Below are 6398 nucleotides of genomic sequence, written 5' to 3'. Positions count from 1 at the left end.
CAATCTCAAAGCAGATTATAAATTTTTGGTTTTTGTGCTTATTATTATTTTTTTTTTTGGAGTGATTCTGGAAGCAAATTTTGTTGGTAAATTGAAGAAATTGGAGAATTTTTGTTTGTTTTGGTATTATTGTTTCATATTTGATATGGTCTAATTTGATGTGGGGGAGTGAAAGCAAAGCAATATAGCATATTAATATGCTTTAATTAATGTTCTTGACAATGTTATAAGCTTTGGGACCAATTATAGGTAATGCAATGAGTAGGAAATGCAGTAACCAGTGAGGAATGAGTCTTTTTTATTTTTTGGTTGATCTGGGGTTAACTGGTTACCTACTCTATTGGGTTAAATTTATCAATCTATATCTTATAGAATAGGCACTATAAAGTGTGTGCAATTCATTGAAAGATTGCCATCTGCATTATTTTTGTGTCATATATGTAAAGTTTGATCTGAAAGTTTCTGTCCATATTTGGAGTTGTATCGTATGATTACAAAGTTTTTTGTCAAACAATCAGACTCCATTTTGGTGCACGGTACAGCAGATTTTGTTGGTGTAGAGGCTTGTTTGGCAGTGTATAGCTGATTTTTTTGGTAGATTCGATAGGATTTGAAATCTATGACGTCCTTTTCTAATTCGTGTAGCTGAATTAATTCTCATCAAGGGGATGTGACATGAACCATTTTCATAAACTTTGCTAATGAAATGAATTTCTCACTTACTAACCTAAAGAAAACGAAAAGGAATTTCTCACTTTGTTAACATGGGGCCTGCTAAATATAGTAAAGGGCTTGGCTGCAATTCATCGTGTGTCATTCTGAGATGGTTAGGTCATAGGTGTGGGATTTCATTTTCTTTTATATAAAACAGATATGATACACAGACGGGTTAGAATTTTTTTTTTTTTTTTTATGGGAAAACTGCCAAACTTCATTAAGATCTCAAGCTAACAATAACATCATGGACAAAAGCTTGTTCCAGAAAACAAGGAGTCTGACCATACAGAAAAATCAACATTGCGAAGTTCGTGTTTAGAATTTGCATAGATTCATTTGAGTCATTGGGTTCAAAGTTCGTGTAAATCTAAATTGAATGCTGCTGCTTCATCCTTGTTCATGGCTATTGACATAAATTAAAGGTGCCTTTGAGGCATTGCAGTAGCCAAAAATGGATTTCCAAATAGCAAAAATAATAGTAAAACGAACCGTGTTCTTATAATATGACTCAGATTAATAAATGGAATATATTTCTTGGTACACTTTGTCAATCGTCATTGATGACCATGATGTGGATACACAGAATTGAATGAACTTACTGTTTGATAATTGATATACAAAACTATGTGACAGTAAAGAATGCAATAACCCAAAAAAAAAGTGTGCTATGTTTAAGCATATCTCGAGAAGCTCAATTGAACTCTATATTATAGAGGGCTAATTTATTTCTGGTCCCAATGCTTCACTATAAATTAATACTGCATTGTTTGAATCTGGCTGATCATCATACGAGGACAATTTGCAACAGCGGTCTTTTTTTTTTTTGGGTTGAAAACAGTAGTCTTCTTAGTTCATGACCAATCCATCATTTCTGGAAAATAAAGAGAGAAATTAATTTTTCTCTGAATTGTAGATAATGTGCAGTTGCATTAAGGCTCTAGGTGTTCGCTTGTTAAAAAGAAAAAAGGAAAAAAAAAAGATGAAAAAGCTGTTCATGCTTGTAAGCTATATTTTGAGAGGACTTGCTTGTTGGTATCTATTTCCTGCAAAATGGTATATTGAAAACGTTATAAGAAAAAAATTTCACATTTTCCCTCTCCTTGGGTCAAAACTTGGTTGCAACTTGCATATATATAGAAAATCAATTTAGAGATCATTTTCATTCCATTAATAATGGGAATTCGGAATATCTCATATGGATCAATCCAAGAAAGATTCAACAACTAAAAAGATATCGAATCTTTGGAATCCTTCATTTCTTCAAACGGAACGGTAGAGATAAAGTCAGGCCAATTCTCTAAATGACTCTTTAGATGTTCTTTAATGTCCTGACTATTCACGAAACATGCGAAGAATTTATCAGAAATTCGATATATATGTATATATAAAATGAATGTTAAAAGGAAGCCAATTTCATTATTCTGAACAATTTCAAGATTTGCTCTTTCCAAACGAAAAAGGGAGCCTTAAAAAAAATAAAACAAGTGAAGAAGAAAGAACCTGTGATGTTTAGGTTTCTCTGTAGCATTGTCCCCATATAGCAAAAAAACATGATTGAGTGCAGCGCTAATGAAATTGTCCCACAATACTGGCCCATGATTCTCCCTATAGAAGATAGGAAACAGACACACACTTTCATCAACGCTGCACTCAATGATGTTTCTTCAATCTGGGAGTCTCCAATGCTTACTCAAAACTGAATCACATCAAATTAAGCATCTTGGTGCATTAAAATTTGTATGTATATATATATGCAAAGAAGCCTCTATAGTGTAGTACACGATTTGTACTACAATTTTTTACTTGCCAGATTCAGAGCTAGAGCAACTCTATACCAGGCTGCTAGACCAAATGTAAAAATGCTTTATCAATATGAGATTTCAGATTTGTACTAGTAAATTGTACTGGAATCTTATATCTTGTACTATATTAGTTTCTTCTCAAGCACCCCAACTGTCTCATTCTTGACAGGTATACCAAAATAATAGTCCCATCTGTTCGTTTTTCATTCATTCCCATATGGTTGGTAAGGTTATTTAAGTATCCTATTGACGTTTTCATAAGCTTGACATTTTCATAGCACATGTTTGGAAAGGGACCTTTAAGTGGTTGGTGGATCTCTGTCCTGTATGCATAATTTTTAAGTATGTATATATACATGTCATCTAGTTTAGGGCTTTCAGATGTCTGGAAAAGACGAAAAAAGTACTCGATTTTGTGTTTCTCATTGCAATAGTTGACCCACAACTGCAGCGTCTCTTTCTTTTAAAAATTTATGGCGTTTTTTCTATGATAATTGCTTTGTGTTTGTAAGAGTTCTATCATATAAAATGAAGTGGCAGTGGTAGTATTACATATTGTGGTAGAAAACTGACACCGACTAATGTGTCGTGACTATGCATGAAATCCTATAGGGAAACAACTTCATCTTGGAGCTACATATGGCATTATGAAAAGGGTACCGCTTTTTTGAAGTTGTGACAGGAAAGGAGGACCAAAACTTTGTGCACAACATATTTTTTTCTCCAAAAAAAATAAAGTCATGTAGAAGATCCATGAAAATGAAATCATTTTCCATTTACATATAAGGCGTGTCAATAAGAATTATCATCACATGAGTTATTTTAAGTAAATTTGGTGAGCTGAAATGAGTTATTTTAAGTAAATTTGAAGAAAACTCAGAAAGCAAAATGAGATGAAAGGGACATTCTAAACTCATTTTTGATGGTATGGCACGCCCATAGTACTACGGAAATGATTAAATTGTTATTTTGTTATGAACAGAAATGATTAAATTGTATTGTTGTAAAAAGTCAAAAGGGGTCCCCTTTTATAACTTTTTTTGTTTTGACAAACTATATATATATATATATATATATATATATATATATATATATATATATATATATATATATATATATATATGAGAAATCTGACATTATAAGAAAGGGCCTAGATCAATTTTGTAGTGCATAAACACTACTTTGTACAATTACATTTCAATAAAAAAAAAATTACAACTAAATACATTTTGGGTATCCAATGAACTGCATATATATACAAGTAATTGACCATGATGAAAGATGCTTAGAAATGTTAAGCATCTTACACATGAAAAATGAAGAATTACTATATATATCTTCCTAGCAATAAATGTACAAACTAACAAATAAACAAAACTAGGTAGTCCTATAATTAATTTGCTTATCTTAATCGAAGTACAGTCTTTCCCTCAGCATCTTCTTTCATAATGGCTAAAAGTTCATCAGGAGGTGCATTCCTCCAAATTCCAGGCTTCTTCATATGATGGCCAATCTGAGCAAATTTATCAGCAGCTCTATTACCCTCTCTATATACATGAGTCACAAGGCAATTGTCGAGCTCCAATATAATCAAATTTATGTCACTAACATGCCTTTGCACTTCTGTGGATTTAACCTGTCTCCTTTTTGCAATAATATCAATCAATGTCTTGGCATCTCCTTCAAGCCACACGTCGTTCCAACCGTTTTCGAGCACCAATTCAAGGCCTCGTCGAAGTGCAGCCAATTCAGCAATGGTGCTATTAGCCCTTCCTATGGATTCTGCATAGCCAAGTATGAATTCAGCCTTGTGGTTTCTAAACACCCCTCCAATGCTGGCCTTGTTTGCTTTACCTTTGGAAGACCCATCAAAGTTCAACTTAGTCCACCCTTTTTCAGGCTTTTCCCATACCACTGGAATTGCTTCTTTGTGCCAATTACGTATCAAAATTCGAACTGAGATTTGTTTTGTTATTGGTCTTTGACACCTCAAGATATTTGTAATGGATAACATGGTTTCTCTAATATTTTTTGATGATGTGCATTAATCAAACCCAGAAATGTTGCAGGGAAAGATGGTTTATAATCTTCTCAAACTCTAAAATTTATATAAACAAAAGTGATTGAGAAGATCATCTTTGTTGTGGTAACATAATAAGGAAATGTTTCTTCACGTAAGTTATTATTAATAAAGTTGGAGTATGGGAAAAGCAAGGGAGATTCTGAATTTCACAAACACAAGGCAACAATTTGATACACGGACAATGAAGATAGACAGACAGATTTCTTCAAAAACTCTCAAGCATATTCCGTTTATACATGGAGGGCTTTTTAAACAAGGGATTACGTGCATGAATAGTTATCTCTCTCATAGAAGAAGAAGGGTTTCTCTGCATGAGCAAGAGAAGAAAGAGTAGCTACGCGTAAAACTGTAACCATTAAACTGTAACTGTAAAAGTAACTGCTTTTGTCCTAAAGAGGAAAGTGGAATGATTAACTATATAACCATTAAGTTCTAGAGTTTCTAATTAACTTTAAACCACTGCACATCTTTGATGCAATGGTCACTCTATAAGTATAAGTGTATGTGAAGTGTGGGAGATAAGGGCTGGGGTTTAAGTCTCTAGGAGAGAGATCCACACACTTATATACTTAAATTAAGTTAGAGTAGAAATTCTATCTTGTGTAAAAAAAAAAAAAAAAATTCTTTCCATGCATTTATTTTGGAATGATAGTTAAAGTTTATTTAAAGGTTGGTGATATGGTAAAATCCAATCTATTAATTTCAACATGGATAATGGTAAAAAAATTTAGAATTCCATGAAATCTTCAGATAATTTTAATCCAAGTACTGTAACTATTATTATCTATTATCTATAAATTTTACCTAAATCTTAGGAAGATGCCAAAGCCAGTTGAGATGTGAGAGAAATGTTATTTGCATAAATCCGGTAGAATAATGTTAGAAATACTACCAGTTTTATCATATAAAAAGTCTTATTAGTGTCATTTTTTTTTAGATAAAAGATTCGAAAACCAATGTCAATGTCAATTTTTAAACATAAAAACTAATCAAAATTTTATTTCTTACATTATTAATTCAACACTAATTACATTTCCTGTTAAAAATTTTGTAATAAAATTAGTAGTAAATATTTTTTTGATAGTTTTTTAAGTAGATTAGTAGAAGATGGGATTGAAATTTCAAGATATTGATCAAAAACCCTAGACAATGCCATAATATTGAAAGTATGTTTTAATCTCTTATGCACCACATAATTAGGGCCATCTTCAATCTTTTAATCAAAAAAAAAAAAAATTAGGGCCATGTGAGGTATGTGGATGGTGGCGGGTTACAAGGGCTGAAATCTTTAACTTGCTTAAAATATTTGAACCCTGTGTAAGAAGCAAAAACTAAGAATTAGTATTTTGACATTTTCAGAAAACTAAGAATTAAAATAGAAAATCAAATTAAAATTATGACATCTTGGCAATTAGTTGACCCAGTTTTGGTAATCAGTTTTTCTAGCAATCTTCTCGCAAATTGTTGCCACGTGGCATGAGTTTTCGTATACATTGGGTTTTCAATGTACCCACGTTAAGAATCACAAGTTCATTTGATTTGGGTTGATTTACATTTATTAACACCATTCTGTTTTAGTATTAGTGTCAAGCTGTTAACACTTAACAGTCGTGTGGGTTCGGTGTTTGCGTGCTAATAGTGTCTATATATATTTGGGTTCCGTCTATGAAATCAACAATACTCCTTTCGGCACGTTTCGTCTCAAAATACAGGAATATTAAATTATCAATATGGATATCCCTTTAAAGGTTAAGGCAATCTTGGATGGGCCTTTTTTTTTTTTTGGAAAGAAATGG

At 32.3% G+C, this 6398-nt stretch overlaps 1 long non-coding RNA gene across 2 annotated transcripts; it reads right to left on the bottom strand.

The window, feature by feature from the left end:
* Positions 1–1221: 1221 nt before the first annotated feature.
* On the bottom strand, positions 1222–2551 carry LOC142637398 (uncharacterized). 2 transcript variants are annotated; one of them, XR_012844622.1, is made up of 2 exons: positions 2218–2551; positions 1222–2049 (listed from the first exon to the last, which is right to left on the bottom strand). It is a non-coding gene; the product is annotated as an uncharacterized LOC142637398 (long non-coding RNA). The 2 variants fall into 2 exon arrangements; XR_012844623.1 differs by having other exon boundaries at positions 1222–1588.
* Positions 2552–6398: the final 3847 nt, after the last annotated feature.

Source organism: Castanea sativa, chromosome 5 (genome assembly GCF_040712315.1).
Source record: "Castanea sativa cultivar Marrone di Chiusa Pesio chromosome 5, ASM4071231v1".
NCBI classification, from domain to species: domain Eukaryota; kingdom Viridiplantae; phylum Streptophyta; class Magnoliopsida; order Fagales; family Fagaceae; genus Castanea; species Castanea sativa.
The sequence above is the reverse complement of the archived record's forward strand: the minus strand, read 5'-3'. Positions and strand labels throughout refer to the sequence as shown.